Source organism: Oncorhynchus keta, chromosome 26, assembly GCF_023373465.1.
Source record: "Oncorhynchus keta strain PuntledgeMale-10-30-2019 chromosome 26, Oket_V2, whole genome shotgun sequence".
NCBI classification, from domain to species: Eukaryota; Metazoa; Chordata; class Actinopteri; order Salmoniformes; family Salmonidae; genus Oncorhynchus; species Oncorhynchus keta.
The window spans coordinates 43,935,698-43,954,802 of NC_068446.1; the positions used below are offsets into that span (position 1 = coordinate 43,935,698).

A 19,105-nucleotide genomic window follows, 5' to 3' on the forward strand; every position below is an offset into this window, starting at 1 on the left:
ACAGTCGTAGGGTCTCCATGCTAACACCTCCAGTCCTAGTGTCTCCATGCTAACACCTCCAGTCCAAGTGTCTCCATGCAAACAGTCCTAGTGTCTCCATGCTAACACCTCCAGTCCAAGTGTCTCCATGCAAACAGTCCTAGTGTCTCCATGCTAACACCTCCAGTCCTAGTGTCTCCATGCTAACAGTCCTAGTGTCTCCATGCTAACAGTCCTAGTGTCTCCATGCTAACACCTCCAGTCCAAGTGTCTCCATGCAAACAGTCCGAGTGTCTCCACGCTAACACATCCAGTCCTAGTGTCTCCATGCTAACCGTCCTAGTGTCTCCATGCTAACAGTCCTAGTGTCTCCATGCTAACACCTCCAGTCCTAGTGTCTCCATGCTAACAGTCCTAGTGTCTCCATGCTAACAGTCCTAGTGTCTCCATGCTAACAGTCTTAGTGTCTCCATGCTAACACCTCCAGTCCTAGTGTCTCCATGCTAACACCTCCAGTCCAAGTGTCTCCATGCAAACAGTCCGAGTGTCTCCATGCTAACACCTCCAGTCCTAGTGTCTCCATGCTAACAGTCGTAGGGTCTCCATGCTAACAGCTCCAGTCCTAGTGTCTCCATGCTAACACCTCCAGTCCTAGTGTCTCCATGCAAACAGCCCTAGTGTCTCCATGTGTCTCCATGCTAACACCTCCAGCACTAGTGTCTCCATGCTAACAGACCTAGTGTCTCCATGCTAACAGCCCTAGTGTCTCCATGCTAACAGTCCTAGTGTCTCCATGCTAACACCTCCAGTCCTAGTGTCTCCATGCTAACAGTCCTAGTGTCTCCATGCAAACACCTCCAGTCCTAGTGTCTCCATGCAAACAGTCCTAGTGTCTCCATGCTAACACCTCCAGTCCTAGTGTCTCCATGCTAACAGTCCTAGTGTCTCCATGCTAACAGTCCTAGTGTCTCCATGCTAACACCTCCAGTCCTAGTGTCTCCATGCTAACAGTCCTAGTGTCTCCATGCTAACACCTCCAGTCCTAGTGTCTCCATGCTAACACCTCCAGTCCTAGTGTCTCCATGCTAACAGTCCTAGTGTCTCCATGCTAACACCTCCAGTCCTAGTGTCTCCATGCTAACAGGCCTAGTGTCTCCATGCTAACAGTCTTAGTGTCTCCATGCTAACACCTCCAGTCCTAGTGTCTCCATGCTAACACCTCCAGTCCAAGTGTCTCCATGCTAACAGTCCTAGTGTCTCCATGCTAACAGTCTTAGTGTCTCCATGCTAACACCTCCAGTCCTAGTGTCTCCATGCTAACAGTCCTAGTGTCTCCATGCTAACAGTCCTAGTGTCTCCATGCTAACACCTCCAGTCCTAGTGTCTCCATGCTAACAGTCCTAGTGTCTCCATGCTAACAGTCCTAGTGTCTCCATGCTAACACCTCCAGTCCTAGTGTCTCCATGCTAACAGTCCTAGTGTCTCCATGCTAACACCTCCAGTCCTAGTGTCTCCATGCTAACAGTCCTAGTGTCTCCATGCTAACAGTCCTAGTGTCTCCATGCTAACACCTCCAGTCCTAGTGTCTCCATGCTAACAGTCCTAGTGTCTCCATGCTAACACATCCAGTCCTAGTGTCTCCATTCTAACAGTCATAGTGTCTCCATGCTAACACCTCCAGTCCTAGTGTCTCCATGCTAACAGTCCTAGTGTCTCCATGCTAACAGTCATAGGGTCTCCATGCTAACACCTCCAGTCCTAGTGTCTCCATGCTAACAGTCCTAGGGTCTCCATGCTAACACCTCCAGTCCTAGTGTCTCCATGCTAACACCTCCAGTCCTAGTGTCTCCATGCTAACACCTCCAGCACTAGTGTCTCCATGCTAACAGACCTAGTGTCTCCATGCTAACAGCCCTAGTGTCTCCATGCTAACAGTCCTAGTGTCTCCATGCTAACACCTCCAGTCCTAGTGTCTCCATGCTAACAGTCCTAGTGTCTCCATGCTAACACCTCCAGTCCTAGTGTCTCCATGCTAACAGTCCTAGTGTCTCCATGCTAACACCTCCAGTCCTAGTGTCTCCATGCTAACAGTCTTAGTGTCTCCATGCTAACACCTCCAGTCCTAGTGTCTCCATGCTAACACCTCCAGTCCAAGTGTCTCCATGCTAACAGTCCTAGTGTCTCCATGCTAACAGTCCTAGTGTCTCCATGCTAACAGTCCTAGTGTCTCCATGCTAACAGTCTTAGTGTCTCCATGCTAACACCTCCAGTCCTAGTGTCTCCATGCTAACAGTCCTAGTGTCTCCATGCTAACAGTCCTAGTGTCTCCATGCTAACACCTCCAGTCCTAGTGTCTCCATGCTAACAGTCCTAGTGTCTCCATGCTAACAAATCCAGTCCTAGTGTCTCCATGCTAACAGTCCTAGTGTCTCCATGCTAACACCTCCAGTCCTAGTGTCTCCATGCTAACAGTCCTAGTGTCTCCATGCTAACAGTCATAGGGTCTCCATGCTAACACCTCCAGTCCTAGTGTCTCCATGCTAACAGTCCTAGGGTCTCCATGCTGACACCTCCAGTCCTAGTGTCTCCATGCTAACACCTCCAGCACTAGTGTCTCCATGCTAACAGACCTAGTGTCTCCATGCTAACAGCCCTAGTGTCTCCATGCTAACAGTCCTAGTGTCTCCATGCTAACACCTCCAGTCCTAGTGTCTCCATGCTAACACCTCCAGCACTAGTGTCTCCATGCTAACAGACCTAGTGTCTCCATGCTAACAGTCCTAGTGTCTCCATGCTAACACCTCCAGTCCTAGTGTCTCCATGCTAACAGTCCTAGTGTCTCCATGCAAACACCTCCAGTCCTAGTGTCTCCATGCAAACAGTCCTAGTGTCTCCATGCTAACACCTGCAGTCTTAGTGTCTCCATGCTAACAGTCCTAGTGTCTCCATGCTAACACCTCCAGTCCTAGTGTCTCCATGCTAACAGTCCTAGTGTCTCCATGCTAACACCTCCAGTCCTAGTGTCTCCATGCTAACAGTCCTAGTGTCTCCATGCTAACACCTCCAGTCTTAGTGTCTCCATGCTAACAGTCCTAGTGTCTCCATGCTAACACCTCCAGTCCTAGTGTCTCCATGCTAACAGTCCTAGTGTCTCCATGCTAACAGTCCTAGTGTCTCCATGCTAACACCTCCAGTCCTAGTGTCTCCATGCTAACAGTCCTAGTGTCTCCATGCTAACACCTCCAGTCCTAGTGTCTCCATGCTAACAGTCCTAGTGTCTCCATGCTAACACCTCCAGTCCTAGTGTCTCCATGCTAACAGGCCTAGTGTCTCCATGCTAACAGTCTTAGTGTCTCCATGCTAACACCTCCAGTCCTAGTGTCTCCATGCTAACACCTCCAGTCCAAGTGTCTCCATGCTAACAGTCCTAGTGTCTCCATGCAAACAGTCCTAGTGTCTCCATGCTAACAGCTCCAGTCCTAGTGTCTCCATGCTAACAGTCCTAGTGTCTCCATGCTAACAGTCCTAGTGTCTCCATGCTAACACCTCCAGTCCTAGTGTCTCCATGCTAACAGTCCTAGTGTCTCCATGCTAACACCTCCAGTCCTAGTGTCTCCATGCTAACAGTCCTAGTGTCTCCATGCTAACACCTCCAGTCCTAGTGTCTCCATGCTAACAGGCCTAGTGTCTCCATGCTAACAGTGTCCATGCTAACAGTCCTAGTGTCTCCATGCTAACAGTCCTAGTGTCTCCATGCTAACAGTCATAGTGTCTCCATGCTAACACCTCCAGTCCTAGTGTCTCCATGCTAACAGTCCTAGTGTCTCCATGCTAACACCTCCAGTCCTAGTGTCTCCATGCTAACACCTCCAGCACTAGTGTCTCCATGCTAACAGACCTAGTGTCTCCATGCTAACAGCCCTAGTGTCTCCATGCTAACAGTCCTAGTGTCTCCATGCTAACACCTCCAGTCCTAGTGTCTCCATGCTAACACCTCCAGTCCTAGTGTCTCCATGCAAACAGTCCTAGTGTCTCCATGCTAACACCTCCAGTCCTAGTGTCTCCATGCTAACAGTCTTAGTGTCTCCATGCTAACACCTCCAGTCCTAGTGTCTCCATGCTAACACCTCCAGTCCAAGTGTCTCAATGCTAAAAGTCCTAGTGTCTCCATGCTAACAGTCCTAGTGTCTCCATGCTAACACCTCCAGTCCTAGTGTCTCCATGCTAACAGTCCTAGTGTCTCCATGCTAACACCTCCAGTCCTAGTGTCTCCATGCTAACAGTCCTAGTGTCTCCATGCTAACACCTCCAGTCCTAGTGTCTCCATGCTAACAGTCCTAGTGTCTCCATGCTAACACCTCCAGTCCTAGTGTCTCCATGCTAACAGTCCTAGTGTCTCCATGCTAACACCTCCAGTCCTAGTGTCTCCATGCTAACACCTCCAGTCCTAGTGTCTCCATGCTAACACCTCCAGTCCTAGTGTCTCCATGCTAACAGTCCTAGTGTCTCCATGCTAACACCTCCAGTCCTAGTGTCTCCATGCTAACAGTCCTAGTGTCTCCATGCTAACACCTCCAGTCCTAGTGTCTCCATGCTAACAGTCCTAGTGTCTCCATGCTAACACCTCCAGTCCTAGTGTCTCCATGCTAACAGTCCTAGTGTCTCCATGCTAACAGTCATAGTGTCTCCATGCTAACAGTCCTCCAGTGCTAGTGTCTCCATGCTAACACAGTCTCCAGTCCTAGTGTCTCCATGCTAACACCTCCAGTCCTAGTGTCTCCATGCTAACAGTCCTAGTGTCTCCATGCTAACACCTCCAGTCCTAGTGTCTCCATGCTAACAGTCCTAGTGTCTCCATGCTAACACCTCCAGTCCTAGTGTCTCCATGCTAACAGTCCTAGTGTCTCCATGCTAACAGTCCTAGTGTCTCCATGCTAACAGTCCTAGTGTCTCCATGCTAACAGTCCTAGTGTCTCCATGCTAACACCTCCAGTCCTAGTGTCTCCATGCTAACCTCCAGTCCTAGTGTCTCCATGCTAACAGTCCTAGTGTCTCCATGCTAACAGTCCTAGTGTCTCCATGCTAACAGTCCTAGTGTCTCCATGCTAACACCTCCAGTCCTAGTGTCTCCATGCTAACAGTCCTAGTGTCTCCATGCTAACACCTCCAGTCCTAGTGTCTCCATGCTAACAGTCCTAGTGTCTCCATGCTAACACAGTCCTAGTGTCTCCATGCTAACAGTCCTAGTGTCTCCATGCTAACAGTCCTAGTGTCTCCATGCTAACACCTCCAGTCCTAGTGTCTCCATGCTAACCTCCAGTCCTAGTGTCTCCATGCTAACAGTCCTAGTGTCTCCATGCTAACACCTCCAGTCCTAGTGTCTCCATGCAAACAGTCCGAGTGTCTCCATGCTAACACCTCCAGTCCTAGTGTCTCCATGCTAACAGTCCTAGTGTCTCCATGCTAACAGTCCTAGTGTCTCCATGCTAACACCTCCAGTCCTAGTGTCTCCATGCTAACAGTCCTAGTGTCTCCATGCTAACACCTCCAGTCCTAGTGTCTCCATGCTAACAGTCCTAGTGTCTCCATGCTAACACCTCCAGTCCTAGTGTCTCCATGCTAACAGTCCTAGTGTCTCCATGCTAACACCTCCAGTCCTAGTGTCTCCATGCTAACAGTCCTAGTGTCTCCATGCTAACAGTCCTAGTGTCTCCATGCTAACACCTCCAGTCCTAGTGTCTCCATGCTAACAGTCCTAGTGTCTCCATGCTAACACCTCCAGTCCTAGTGTCTCCATGCTAACAGTCCTAGTGTCTCCATGCTAACACCTCCAGTCCTAGTGTCTCCATGCTAACAGTCCTAGTGTCTCCATGCTAACACAGTCCTAGTGTCTCCATGCTAACACCTCCAGTCCTAGTGTCTCCATGCTAACAGTCCTAGTGTCTCCATGCTAACACCTCCAGTCCTAGTGTCTCCATGCTAACAGTCCTAGTGTCTCCATGCTAACAGCCTAGTGTCTCCATGCTAACAGTCCTAGTGTCTCCATGCTAACAGTCCTAGTGTCTCCATGCTAACACCTCCAGTCCTAGTGTCTCCATGCTAACAGTCCTAGTGTCTCCATGCTAACACCTCCAGTCCAGTGTCTCCATGCTAACAGTCTAGTGTCTCCATGCTAACAGTCCTAGTGTCTCCATGCTAACAGTCCTAGTGTCTCCATGCTAACAGCCCTAGTGTCTCCATGCTAACAGTCCTAGTGTCTCCATGCTAACACCTCCAGTCCTAGTGTCTCCATGCTAACAGTCCTAGTGTCTCCATGCTAACACCTCCAGTCCTAGTGTCTCCATGCTAACAGTCCTAGTGTCTCCATGCTAACACCTCCAGTCCTAGTGTCTCCATGCTAACAGTCCTAGTGTCTCCATGCTAACAGTCCTAGTGTCTCCATGCTAACACCTCCAGTCCTAGTGTCTCCATGCTAACAGTCCTAGTGTCTCCATGCTAACACCTCCAGTCCTAGTGTCTCCATGCTAACAGTCCTAGTGTCTCCATGCTAACACCTCCAGTCCTAGTGTCTCCATGCTAACAGTCCTAGTGTCTCCATGCTAACACATCCAGTCCTAGTGTCTCCATGCTAACAGTCCTAGTGTCTCCATGCTAACAGTCCTAGTGTCTCCATGCTAACACCTAGTGTCTCCAGTCAGTCTAGTGTCTCCATGCTAACACCTCCAGTCCTAGTGTCTCCATGCTAACAGTCCTAGTGTCTCCATGCTAACACCTCCAGTCCTAGTGTCTCCATGCTAACAGTCCTAGTGTCTCCATGCTAACACCTCCAGTCCTAGTGTCTCCATGCTAACAGTCCTAGTGTCTCCATGCTAACACATCCAGTCCTAGTGTCTCCATGCTAACAGTCCTAGTGTCTCCATGCTAACAGTCCTAGTGTCTCCATGCTAACACCTCCAGTCCTAGTGTCTCCATGCTAACAGTCCTAGTGTCTCCATGCTAACACATCCAGTCCTAGTGTCTCCATGCTAACAGTCCTAGTGTCTCCATGCTAACACCTCCAGTCCTAGTGTCTCCATGCTAACAGTCCTAGTATCTCCATGCTAACACATCCAGTCCTAGTGTCTCCATGCTAACAGTCCTAGTGTCTCCATGCTAACACCTCCAGTCCTAGTGTCTCCATGCTAACACCTCCAGTCCTAGTGTCTCCATGCTAACACCTCCAGTCCAAGTGTCTCCATGCTAACAGTCCTAGTGTCTCCATGCAAACAGTCCTAGTGTCTCCATGCTAACAGTCCTAGTGTCTCCATGCTAACACCTCCAGTCCTAGTGTCTCCATGCTAACAGTCCTAGTGTCTCCATGCTAACACATCCAGTCCTAGTGTCTCCATGCTAACAGTCCTAGTGTCTCCATGCTAACACCTCCAGTCCTAGTGTCTCCATTCTAACAGTCCTAGTTTCTCCATGCTAACACCTCCTGTCCTAGTGTCTCCATGCTAACAGTCCTAGTGTCTCCATGCTAACAGTCATAGGGTCTCCATGCTAACACCTCCAGTCCTAGTGTCTCCATGCTAACAGTCCTAGTATCTCCATGCTAACACATCCAGTCCTAGTGTCTCCATGCTAACAGTCCTAGTGTCTCCATGCTAACACCTCCAGTCCTAGTGTCTCCATGCTAACAGTCCTAGTGTCTCCATGCTAACACATCCAGTCCTAGTGTCTCCATGCTAACAGTCCTAGTGTCTCCATGCTAACACCTCCAGTCCTAGTGTCTCCATTCTAACAGTCCTAGTTTCTCCATGCTAACACCTCCTGTCCTAGTGTCTCCATGCTAACAGTCCTAGTGTCTCCATGCTAACAGTCATAGTGTCTCCATGCTAACACCTCCAGTCCTAGTGTCTCCATGCTAACACCTCCAGTCCTAGTGTCTCCATGCAAACAGTCCGAGTGTCTCCATGCTAACACCTCCAGTCCTAGTGTCTCCATGCTAACAGTCCTAGTGTCTCCATGCTAACACCTCCAGTCCTAGTGTCTCCATGCTAACACCTCCAGTCCTAGTGTCTCCATGCTAACAGTCCTAGTGTCTCCATGCTAACACCTCCAGTCCTAGTGTCTCCATGCTAACAGTCCTAGTGTCTCCATGCTAACACCTCCAGTCCTAGTGTCTCCATGCTAACAGTCCTAGTGTCTCCATGCTAACAGTCTTAGTGTCTCCATGCTAACACCTCCAGTCCTAGTGTCTCCATGCTAACACCTCCAGTCCTAGTGTCTCCATGCTAACAGTCCTAGTGTCTCCATGCTAACACCTCCAGTCCTAGTGTCTCCATGCAAACACCACCAGTCCTAGTGTCTCCATGCTAACACCTCCAGCACTAGTGTCTCCATGCTAACAGAACTAGTGTCTCCATGCTAACAGTCCTAGTGTCTCCATGCTAACACCTCCAGTCCTAGTGTCTCCATGCTAACAGTCCTAGTGTCTCCATGCTAACACCTCCAGTCCTAGTGTCTCCATGCTAACAGTCCTAGTGTCTCCATGCTAACACCTCCAGTCCTAGTGTCTCCATGCTAACACCTCCAGTCCTAGTGTCTCCATGCTAACAGGCCTAGTGTCTCCATGCTAACAGTCCTAGTGTCTCCATGCTAACACCTCCAGTCCTAGTGTCTCCATGCTAACAGTCCTAGTGTCTCCATGCTAACACCTCCAGTCCTAGTGTCTCCATGCTAACAGTCCTAGTGTCTCCATGCTAACAGTCCTAGTGTCTCCATGCTAACACCTCCAGTCCTAGTGTCTCCATGCTAACAGTCCTAGTGTCTCCATGCTAACACCTCCAGTCCTAGTGTCTCCATGCTAACAGTCCTAGTGTCTCCATGCTAACAGTCCTAGTGTCTCCATGCTAACACCTCCAGTCCTAGTGTCTCCATGCTAACAGTCCTAGTGTCTCCATGCTAACACCTCCAGTCCTAGTGTCTCCATGCTAACAGTCCTAGTGTCTCCATGCTAACAGACCTAGTGTCTCCATGCTAACAGTCCTAGTGTCTCCATGCTAACAGTCCTAGTGTCTGCTAACAGTCCTAGCTGCTAACACCTCCAGTCCTAGTGTCTCCATGCTAACAGTCCTAGTGTATCCATGCTAACACCTCCAGCCTAGTGTCTCCATGCTAACATCTCCAGTCCTAGTGTCTCCATGCTAACAGTCCTAGTGTCTCCATGCTAACACCTCCAGTCCTAGTGTCTCCATGCTAACAGTCCTAGTGTCTCCATGCTAACAGTCCTAGTGTCTCCATGCTAACATCTCCAGTCCTAGTGTCTCCATGCTAACAGTCCTAGTGTCTCCATGCTAACACCTCCAGTCCTAGTGTCTCCATGCTAACAGTCCTAGTGTATCCATGCTAACACCTCCAGTCCTAGTGTCTCCATGCTAACAGTCCTTGTGTATCCATGCTAACACACTCCAGTCCTAGTGTCTCCATGCTAACATCTCCAGTCCTAGTGTCTCCATGCTAACAGTCCTAGTGTCTCCATGCTAACACCTCCAGTCAGTCTAGTGTCTCCATGCTAACAGTCCTAGTGTCTCCATGCTAACAGCCCTAGTGTCTCCATGCTAACACCTCCAGTCCTAGTGTCTCCATGCTAACAGTCCTTGTGTATCCATGCTAACACCTCCAGTCCTAGTGTCTCCATGCTAACAGTCCTTGTGTCTCCATGCTAACACCTCCAGTCCTAGTGTCTCCATGCTAACATCTCCAGTCCTAGTGTCTCCATGCTAACAGTCCTAGTGTCTCCATGCTAACACCTCCAGTCCTAGTGTTCTCCATGCTAAGTGTCAGTCCCTAGTGTCTCCATGCTAACAGTCCTAGTGTCTCCATGCTAACATCTCCAGTCCTAGTGTCTCCATGCTAACAGTCCTAGTGTCTCCATGCTAACACCTCCAGTCCTAGTGTCTCCATGCTAACAGTCCTAGTGTATCCATGCTAACACCTCCAGCCCTAGTGTCTCCATGCTAACAGACCTAGTGTCTCCATGCTAATACCTCCAGCTAACACTAGTGTCTCCATTCTAACAGTCCTAGTGTCTCCATGCTAACAGTCCTAGTGTCTCCATGCTAACACCTCCAGTCCTAGTGTCTCCATGCTAACAGTCCTAGTGTCTCCATGCTAACACATCCAGTCCTAGTGTCTCCATGCTAACAGTCCTAGTGTCTCCATGCTAACAGTCCTAGTGTCTCCATGCTAACACCTCCAGTCCTAGTGTCTCCATGCTAACACCTCCAGTCCAAGTGTCTCCATGCTAACAGTCCTAGTGTCTCCATGCTAACACCTCCAGTCCTAGTGTCTCCATGCTAACAGTCCTAGTGTCTCCATGCTAACACCTCCAGTCCTAGTGTCTCCATGCTAACACCTCCAGCCCTAGTGTCTCCATGCTAACAGTCCTAGTGTCTCCATGCTAACACATCCAGTCCTAGTGTCTCCATGCTAACAGTCCTAGTGTCTCCATGCTAACACCTCCAGTCCAAGTGTCTCCATGCTAACAGTCCTAGTGTCTCCATGCTAACAGTCCTAGTGTCTCCATGCTAACACCTCCAGTCCTAGTGTCTCCATGCTAACAGTCCTAGTGTCTCCATGCTAACACCTCCAGTCCTAGTGTCTCCATGCTAACAGTCCTCCTGTATCCATGCTAACACCTCCAGCCCTAGTGTCTCCATGCTAACAGACCTAGTGTCTCCATGCTAACACCTCCAGCACTAGTGTCTCCATGCTAACAGACCTAGTGTCTCCATGCTAACAGCCCTAGTGTCTCCATGCTAACACCTCCAGTCCTAGTGTCTCCATGCTAACAGTCCTCGTGTCTCCATGCTAACACCTCCAGTCCTAGTGTCTCCATGCTAACAGTCCTAGGGTCTCCATGCTAACACCTCCAGTCCTAGTGTCTCCATGCTAACACCTCCAGTCCTAGTGTCTCCATGCTAACACCTCCAGCCCTAGTGTCTCCATGCTAACAGTCCTAGTGTCTCCATGCTAACACCTCCAGTCCTAGTGTCTCCATGCTAACAGTCCTAGTGTCTCCATGCTAACACCTCCAGTCCTAGTGTCTCCATGCTAACAGTCCTAGTGTCTCCATGCTAACAGTCCTAGTGTCTCCATGCTAACATCTCCAGTCCTAGTGTCTCCATGCTAACAGTCCTAGTGTCTCCATGCTAACACCTCCAGTCCTAGTGTCTCCATGCTAACAGTCCTAGTGTCTCCATGCTAACAGTCCTAGTGTCTCCATGCTAACATCTCCAGTCCTAGTGTCTCCATGCTAACAGTCCTAGTGTCTCCATGCTAACAGTGTCCTGCCAGTCCTAGTGTCTCCATGCTAACATCTCCAGTCCTAGTGTCTCCATGCTAACAGTCCTAGTGTCTCCATGCTAACACCTCCAGTCCTAGTGTCTCCATGCTAACAGTCCTAGTGTCTCCATGCTAACAGTCCTAGTGTCTCCATGCTAACATCTCCAGTCCTAGTGTCTCCATGCTAACAGTCCTAGTGTCTCCATGCTAACACCTCCAGTCCTAGTGTCTCCATGCTAACAGTCCTAGTGTATCCATGCTAACACCTCCAGCCTAGTGTCTCCATGCTAACATCTCCAGTCCTAGTGTCTCCATGCTAACAGTCCTAGTGTCTCCATGCTAACACCTCCAGTCCTAGTGTCTCCATGCTAACAGTCCTAGTGTCTCCATGCTAACAGTCCTAGTGTCTCCATGCTAACATCTCCAGTCCTAGTGTCTCCATGCTAACAGTCCTAGTGTCTCCCATGCTAACACCTCCAGTCCTAGTGTCTCCATGCTAACAGTCCTAGTGTCTCCATGCTAACACCTCCAGTCCTAGTGTCTCCATGCTAACAGTCCTAGTGTATCCATGCTAACACCTCCAGTCCTAGTGTCTCCATGCTAACATCTCCAGTCCTAGTGTCTCCATGCTAACAGTCCTAGTGTCTCCATGCTAACACCTCCAGTCCTAGTGTCTCCATGCTAACAGTCCTAGTGTCTCCATGCTAACAGTCCTAGTGTCTCCATGCTAACATCTCCAGTCCTAGTGTCTCCATGCTAACAGTCCTAGTGTCTCCATGCTAACACCTCCAGTCCTAGTGTCTCCATGCTAACAGTCCTTGTGTATCCATGCTAACACCTCCAGCCCTAGTGTCTCCATGCTAACAGTCCTAGTGTCTCCATGCTAATACCTCCAGCACTAGTGTCTCCATGCTAACAGTCCTAGTGTCTCCATGCTAACAGTCCTAGTGTCTCCATGCTAACACCTCCAGTCCTAGTGTCTCCATGCTAACAGTCCTAGTGTCTCCATGTTAACAGCCCTAGTGTCTCCATGCAAACACTTACAGTCCTAGTGTCTCCATGCTAACAGTCCTAGTGTCTCCATGCTAACACCTCCTGTCCTAGTGTCTCCATGCTAACAGTCCTAGTGTCTCCATGCTAACAGTCCTAGTGTCTCCATGCTAACACCTCCAGTCCTAGTGTCTCCATGCTAACAGTCCTAGTGTCTCCATGCTAACACCTCCAGTCCTAGTGTCTCCATGCTAACACCTCCAGTCCTCGTGTCTCCATGCTAACAGTCCTAGGGTCTCCATGCTAACACCTCCAGTCCAAGTGTCTCCATGCTAACACCTCCAGTCCTAGTGTCTCCATGCTAACAGTCCTAGTGTCTCCATGCTAACACCTCCAGTCCTCGTGTCTCCATGCTAACAGTCCTAGGGTCTCCATGCTAACACCTCCTGTCCTAGTGTCTCCATTCTAACAGTCCTAGTGTCTCCATGCAAACAGTCCTAGTGTCTCCATGCTAACACCTCCAGTCCTAGTGTCTCCATGCTAACAGTCTTAGTGTCTCCATGCTAACACCTCCAGTCCTAGTGTCTCCATGCTAACACCTCCAGTCCAAGTGTCTCAATGCTAACAGTCCTAGTGTCTCCATGCTAACAGTCCTAGTGTCTCCATGCTAACACCTCCAGTCCTAGTGTCTCCATGCTAACAGTCCTAGTGTCTCCATGCTAACACCTCCAGTCCTAGTGTCTCCATGCTAACAGTCCTAGTGTCTCCATGCTAACACCTCCAGTCTTAGTGTCTCCATGCTAACAGTCCTAGTGTCTCCATGCTAACACCTCCAGTCCTAGTGTCTCCAAGCTAACAGTCCTAGTGTCTCCATGCTAACAGTCCTAGTATCTCCATGCTAACACCTCCAGTCCTAGTGTCTCCATGCTAACACCTCCAGCCCTAGTGTCTCCATGCTAACAGACCTAGTGTCTCCATGCTAACAGCCCTAGTGTCTCCATGCTAACACCTCCAGTCCTAGTGTCTCCATGCTAACAGTCCTTGTGTATCCATGCTAACACCTCCAGCCCTAGTGTCTCCATGCTAACAGACCTAGTGTCTCCATGCTAACACCTCCAGCACTAGTGTCTCCATGCTAACAGACCTAGTGTCTCCATGCTAACACCTCCAGTCCTAGTGTCTCCATGCTAACAGTCCTCGTGTCTCCATGCTAACACCTCCAGTGTCCTAGTGTCTCCATGCTAACAGTCCTAGTGTCTCCATGCTAACAGTCCTAGTGTCTCCATGCTAACACCTCCAGTCCTAGTGTCTCCATGCTAACAGTCCTAGTGTCTCCATGCTAACACCTCCAGTCCTAGTGTCACCATGCTAACAGTCATTGTGTATCCATGCTAACACCTCCAGCCTAGTGTCTCCATGCTAACAGACCTAGTGTCTCCATGCTAACAGCCTAGTGTCTCCATGCTAACACCTCCAGTCCTAGTGTCTCCATGCTAACAGTCCTCGTGTCTCCATGCTAACACCTCCAGCCTAGTGTCTCCATGCTAACAGTCCTAGTGTCTCCATGCTAACAGTCCTAGTGTCTCCATGCTAACACCTCCAGTCCTAGTGTCTCCATGCTAACAGTCCTAGTGTCTCCATGTTAACAGCCCTAGTGTCTCCATGCAAACACTTACAGTCCTAGTGTCTCCATGCTAACAGTCCTAGGGTCTCCATGCTAACACCTCCAGTCCTAGTGTCTCCATGCTAACACCTCCAGCCCTAGTGTCTCCATGCTAACAGACCTAGTGTCTCCATGCTAACAGCCCTAGTGTCTCCATGCTAACACCTCCAGTCCTAGTGTCTCCATGCTAACAGTCCTTGTGTATCCATGCTAACACCTCCAGCCCTAGTGTCTCCATGCTAACAGACCTAGTGTCTCCATGCTAACAGACCTAGTGTCTCCATGCTAACAGCCCTAGTGTCTCCATGCTAACACCTCCAGTCCTAGTGTCTCCATGCTAACGGTCCTCGTGTCTCCATGCTAACACCTCCAGCCCTAGTGTCTCCATGCTAACAGTCCTAATGTCTCCATGCTAACAGTCCTAGTGTCTCCATGCTAACAGTCTTAGTGTCTCCATGCTAACAGTCCTAGTGTCTCCATGCTAACACCTCCAGTCCTAGTGTCACCATGCTAACAGTCATTGTGTATCCATGCTAACACCTCCAGCCCTAGTGTCTCCATGCTAACAGACCTAGTGTCTCCATGCTAACACCTCCAGCACTAGTGTCTCCATGCTAACAGACCTAGTGTCTCCATGCTAACAGCCCTAGTGTCTCCATGCTAACACCTCCAGTCCTAGTGTCTCCATGCTAACAGTCCTCGTGTCTCCATGCTAACAGTCCTAGTGTCTCCATGCTAACACCTCCAGTCCTAGTGTCTCCATGCTAACAGTCCTAGTGTCTCCATGCTAACACCTCCAGTCCTAGTGTCTCCATGCTAACAGTCCTAGTGTCTCCATGTTAACAGCCCTAGTGTCTCCATGCAAACACTTACAGTCCTAGTGTCTCCATGCTAACAGTCCTAGGGTCTCCATGCTAACACCTCCAGTCCTAGTGTCTCCATGCTAACACCTCCAGTCCTAGTGTCCCCATGCTAACACCTCCAGTCCTAGTGTCTCCATGCTAACAGTCCTAGGGTCTCCATGCTAACACCTCCAGTCCTCGTGTCTCCATGCTAACAGTCCTAGGGTCTCCATGCTAACACCTCCAGTCCTAGTATATTTTTCACCCTGTCAGGTGCAATTCCCCCCCCCCCCACACAAAAAATGTCCATCTTGTTCCATGTGCTGGGATAAAAGTGAAACAGGTGTTGTCTTATTTATCAGGATGCCTACACCTCTGCTGTTAGTACAGCAGGTGGCAGTATAGGCCTCTCCAACCCAGCTCCTCTTTAAATGTTCAATTTATCTTCGTAAAATATAACTCTTGCAAGAAAACCACATCTGCTAACAATCTCTTTAAGTGTTCCCGAGATATAAGTTGGATTTTGTTGGTCTTTACTGGTTTCGAATCAATGTCAGCCTTATTTGTTCCGTCTATCATTGAAGAACCAAGCAAAACATTTTTGCAGATATTTATTTTTATTTAACTAGGCAAGTCAGTTGATAAGAACAAATTCAATGACGGCCTAGGAACAGTGGGCTAACTGCCTTGATCAGGGGTAGAACGACAGATTTGTACCTTGTCAGCTCAGGGGTTTGAACTTGCAACCTTCCAGTTACTAGTCCAACACTCTAACCACTAGGTTACCCTGACGACATATGAGGGAGGTGGGCATTCCATAGAATGGGGGGATCATAGTATAGATACATAGTTATTGTATTCATTACATATGTAGAGTGTGTGGACTGTGCGCTGAGCACACATTTAATTAAAAAATTAAAAATAAAATTAAAATTCCAGCCTGTCACATCCCTGTACTGATGCTTTCATTGATATTCATCTGATAATAATGATTTCATAGAAGTCCCTAACAGTATATATATATATATTGACTCGCCCAATGGTGTAAGAACCAGTTCCTCCCCGTTTAACTAGATGCAATTGCTAGACAGAGGTATTACAGTCTCATTCAAACTTAACAGAGTCTCACTCTGTAAAGGTTAAACTCTAGAAAGGTCCAACCAGTTAGTTAGCCAGGCTAGTTTAATCTCCCTCCTCCTTTTAACTGCTGTAACAGGCCAAGGCCTTTTATAGACTCCCTACCGCTATCCTCTCTCCCTTCATCCCTCGCTCCATCTTCTCTCTCTCTCTCTCTCTCCCTCCATCCCTTCCTCCATCCATCCCTCCCGACCTTCATCCCTCCCTCCCTCCCGCTATCCTCTCTCCCTTCATCCCTTCATCCCTCCCTCCGTCCCTACCGCTATCCTCTCGTCCTCCATCCCTCCATCTTCCATCCATCCCTCCCGACCTCCATCCGTCCCCCCATCTTCCCTCCATCCTCTCTCCCTCTATCCCTTCCTTCCTCCATCCATCCATCCCCCCTCCCTCTATCCTCCTCCCTCCCTCCATCCATCCTCTCTCCATCCTCCAGGCAATCTGAGAACTATCTAACATTTTAATTCCAGTGCTCAACGAACATAAATGATCCACAATTCCAGGTTCTATTCTGCGGTGTCGGTGCATGCCAACACAAATCATCCAAATATTTTATAAGTCCCATTAAATGTGCCGTCACAAATCATCAGAACGTTTTAAATATCCATTAGAATGAAACGTGTTTGCCACGGAGGAGATGGAGGTTGGCTGGTAGAGATGAGATGTGAACACCTGTTTTGAAGCAGAGCACTCAGTGCTGAGGTCCCAGGTTCATGCTGCTAGCTGTAGCTAATCACCTGCAATTTCCCATCAGGTACCTGTATGTACAAGTCTAAATGGATGGGCTTGTGGGCTGCTCTGGTACCTGTACAAAGGAGGGGCTGCACTTTACTTTAGAGTACTTGACTGTATGTTACCGATATTACTGGTACTCATGACTGAGTACTCTGCTATAAAGGTCCTGATACCATTTATATACCACTCTACTGAAATGCAGATGGACACAGTCTGTCCTCTGAACATGTTAATAAAGGAGAGCACTCTCTCCTCTCCCCTCTGAACATGTGAGTGGGTGTTCCCAGCTCCCTCCCAACCCACACCCAGCCCTCTCATAGCCCTCTCCTATCCCCTCTCCCAGCCCTCTCCTATCCCCTCTCCCAGCCCTCTCCTATCCCTCTCCTATCCCTCTCCCAGCCCTCTCCTATCCCCTCTCCCAGCCCTCTCCCAGCCCTCTCCTATCCCCTCTCCCAGCCCTCTCCCAACCCCTTCCCAGCCCTCTCCCAGCCCTCTCCTATCCCCTCTGCCAGCCCTCTCCTATCCCCTCTCCCAGCCCTCTCCTAGCCCTCTCCCAGCCCTCTCCCAGCCCTCTCCTATCCCCTCTCCCAGCCCTCTCCCAACCCCCTTCCCAGCCCTCTCCCAGCCCTCTCCTATCCCCTCTGCCAGCCCTCTCCTATCCCCTCTCCCAGCCCTCTCCTAGCCCTCTCCCAGCCCTCTCCCAGCCCTCTCCTAGCCCTCTCCTAGCCCTCTCCCAGCCCTCTCCTAGCCCTCTCCTAGCCCTCTCCTAGCCCTCTCCCAGCCCTCTCCCAGCCCCCTCCTAGCCCTCCAGGGGACCAGCAGGCTTACAGCATCTCCCCCTAGGCTGTATACTGATTAGTCATGCCTACAAAGCCCCTGTCACAGGGAGGAGCTGGCAAGCATAGCACCATGTCTATGACTGTGTCCCAAATGGCACCTTATACCCTATTTATGGCACTACTTTAGTACCCCTATGGGGTCCTATGGGCCCTGGTCTAAAGTAGTGCACTATGTAGGGAATAGGGTGCCAGTAGTGTACTATGTAGTGAATAGGGGGCCATTTGGGATGCAGGACACATCATGGTGACCATGTTCACATGCACAGAGATACACACAGTTAGTACACGCTAACAAACATCACGTTACTGGACACACGGAACTTGTGATCTGATTACTGAAGGACCAAAACATAACTTTAACCCTAAAGGCTAATTCAGAGTATGGGACAAAAACATTTTGTAACTCTGCTGTCATGCTAACACACAAAACATACACAGAGACGTCTAATGCAAATCTACTTCTAAAGAGCAACACATAACTTTGACCGTAAAGGCTAATTATGTATGCCTTGTCAAAATGCTGTCATTGTCTAATGTGGACTATACACGCTAACAAACATTTATCCAAGAAAAGGAACGCTGATGCAAATACAGATGTGGGACCTTATTTGAGCCAGTTTGCTACAGCAGGAAAATAATCCTGCAGCAACAGGAAATGTGAATTATTATGTGGATTGTAGTTAATGGACATTCTTCGTTAGCACAAATCAAGTCTGACGTTTTAAAGTGGAAATTACAGACTTTAGAAACCTTTTTAAAACCTTGAATACACTACACGTTTGCATTTCTAACTGTACGGGAATATTCTCAGCAACAAAGGAGTGATCAAATTAAGATCCTGAGTCTATGTCAAAGTATGACCAGAGAGGTGCTAGCTGCGTCACTACAGATCCTGGTTCGATACCAGGTTGTTGCATCGCAGGATGTAAAACGCATGACACCGGCTGTTTATTGGGAGGAGTTCTCCTTTAAGGCTAATTCACGTGTCCAACAAGTATGTAGTCAATGTGCTGTATTCGTCTAATCTGGACTGTCACACCCCTTTCCTCTCTGGCCACATTTTAACTCATCATTCCCTGACTCACACACAGGCACCAACAGCCTCCATAGATCTCTATGCTGCTAGCTGGGACTGCCTGTTCACTACGCTGCTAGCTGGGACTGTCTGTTCACTACGCTGCTAGCTGGGACTGCCTGTTCACTACGCTGCTAGCTGGGACTGCCTGTTCACTACGCTGCTAGCTGGGACTGCCTGTTCTCTACGCTGCTAGCTGGGACTGTCTGTTCTCTACGCTGCAAGCTGGGACTGCTTGTCCTCTACGCTGCTAGCTGGGACTGTCTGTTCTCTATGCTGCTAGCTGGGACTGCCAGTTCTCTACGCTGCTAGCTGGGACTGCTTGTCCTCTACGCTGCTAGCTGGGACTGCCTGTTCTCACCGCTGCTAGCTGGGACTGTATGTTCTCTACGCTGCTAGCTGGGACTGTCTGTTCTCACCGCTGCTAGCTGGGACTGTATGTTCTCTGCGCTGCTAGCTGGGACTGTCTGTTCTCTACGCTGCTGGGAGCTGGGAGCTGGGACCTGTTCTCTACGCTGCTAGC

The 19,105-nt window shown here is 49.4% G+C and overlaps 1 protein-coding gene and 1 long non-coding RNA gene across 7 annotated transcripts in view; both read right to left on the bottom strand.

Annotated features, from left to right (window-relative positions):
• The window catches only part of LOC127912157 (synaptotagmin-7-like), a 131,162-nt gene that overhangs the window by 77,376 nt on the left and 34,681 nt on the right, over positions 1-19,105 (bottom strand). The window lies entirely within an intron of this gene.
• Positions 673-14,596, bottom strand: LOC127912162 (uncharacterized). Of its 6 annotated transcripts, none has more exons than XR_008081212.1 (4): positions 14,529-14,596; positions 12,813-12,872; positions 5,346-5,397; positions 673-834 (listed from the first exon to the last, which is right to left on the bottom strand). It is a non-coding gene; the product is annotated as an uncharacterized LOC127912162 (long non-coding RNA). The 6 variants fall into 6 exon arrangements; XR_008081211.1 differs by lacking the exon at positions 5,346-5,397 and adding an exon at positions 7,890-7,941; XR_008081209.1 differs by lacking the exon at positions 14,529-14,596 and adding an exon at positions 13,387-13,454.